We start from the raw sequence: 1,834 nt of genomic DNA, 5'->3' as shown, positions 1-1,834 counted from the left end.
GTGTCCAACTAGCTGGGCATGGCCCCAATATGCACAATAGCATTAATAAGCAATATTAACTTTGCACTTTAACTTCTAGGTGGGAAGCTGGTTAATTTAGTTAAACTTTTGTTTTTTTGCAAAAAGCACTTTATTGAGGTATGCGTTACATGTACGAAGCTGTACATATTTAATGTACACAACTCGGTGAGTTTGGGGATACGTATGCACCTGTGAAAACATTACCACGGTGAAGGCCATAGCCTATCCATCTCCTCCCAACGTTTCTTTCCACCCTTGTGTTTATAATTATTATTATTTTGGTGGAGGTAAGGACTTTTTTTTTTTTTTTTTACAATCTTGAGGTCTTTTATTTTCTTTACAGTTATCATGCCATGAATTCATAGGGAATGGGTTCCAGCAGTTCAGGCTCCTTTCCATTGGTTCTCACAAAGTGTGCTTCTCTGGGTGGGGCAGGCTGGCGCTTCAGTTGGACCCAAGTACCTTTCTCTTTGGCTTCCTTCTTTTTCTGATCATTTTCCTTCACACGCTTCAGGAAGCTATCTCGGCTCTTTGAGTGTTTAATATGCTCAATGCGGACGTTAATTCTCTTGGCAAGAATCTTGCTTGCCCTTAACTTGTTTGTTTACAACAATGCCAACAGCATGCTGAGTAACATTGTAGACCCTTCCAGTTTTGCCATGGTAACATTTGTGGGGCATTCCTTTTTAAACAGTGCCCATTCCCTTGATGTCCACAATATCACCTTTCTTATAGATTCGCATGTATGTGGCCAAAGGAACAACTCCATGTTTTCTAAAAGGCCTAGAGAACACATAGCGGGTACCTCTCCTCTTTCCCTTTGTGTTGGTCATTTTGGCGAATTACTGGAAGATGGCGGTTCGGGCCGAAAGGCAGTAAGGACATTTAACATAAGAACCCCCCTGTTAGCAAATATAAGTATACAATACGGAATTGTCAGTTAGGGGCGCTGTGCTGATTAGTTGGTCTCCAGAACTCATTTGTCTTGCATAACTGAAACGTTGTACCCTTTGGCCATCACCTCCCTATTTCTTCCTTCTCAGCCCCTGGCAACCACCATTCCACTCCACGCTTCTATGCGTTTGACTGTTTCAGATTCCACAAATATGTGAGGTCACACAGTATTTGTCTTTCTGCGTCTGGGAAGCCAGTTACTTTTAATCCTGTGTATCAAGGAACAACAAGATGACCCTGAAGCAGGTTTCTGAGCTTGGAAATGGTTTATAGGTCCCCTAAAAGTCTGATTGGACTTTGATAGGTTTATGAATCTCCTGAAGTTGAATGAAAACGTTTCAGTGAATTTTGTATGCATTTTTAGGAGAGAAGTTTTGAGGCATCCACCAAACTCTCAAGGTGATTTGTGGCCCTTGAGTTCGGTAAGTAACCATTACAGATTTTGGATTTTTGGATTATGAGAAATGTGCTTTATATAGACAGGGGAAGATCTTTAGGATAAGCCTTATCAAACACATACTTGTAGCCACCAGAGATGTACTAAAGTATAGAAATCGGTCTCCTCATTTCTAAAACCCTCTCTGACTCTGGTTCCCTTGGGTGTCAGGTACCCAGCTTAGGGACCCGCCAGAGCCAAGTGAATGCAGGGGGAAACATAGCACCAATAGGAAGGCAGGCATTTCCTAAGCTTGACCTGCCCTGACCTTCAGCTACACTCAGCAACTGGGGTGAAATGAATGGCTGAGTGTTGTGTTGAAATTGGAGAGGCAGTACCCACGGGCATGTGATGGCATTGGATCCATTTCCCTGTTGGGGCAGGCGAATCCTTAGGCCATGGCCTGGAAAATGCAAGTAGTGA

At 43.0% G+C, this 1,834-nt stretch overlaps 1 pseudogene; it reads right to left on the bottom strand.

Moving 5' to 3' along the window:
• Positions 1–347: 347 nt before the first annotated feature.
• Positions 348–880, bottom strand: LOC140632988 (large ribosomal subunit protein eL21-like; annotated as a pseudogene).
• Positions 881–1,834: the final 954 nt, after the last annotated feature.

This window comes from Canis lupus, chromosome 5 (assembly GCF_048164855.1).
Source record: "Canis lupus baileyi chromosome 5, mCanLup2.hap1, whole genome shotgun sequence".
Classification (NCBI taxonomy): domain Eukaryota; kingdom Metazoa; phylum Chordata; class Mammalia; order Carnivora; family Canidae; genus Canis; species Canis lupus.
Note: the sequence above shows the minus strand (reverse complement) of the source record. Positions and strands in the feature narration are given on the sequence as shown.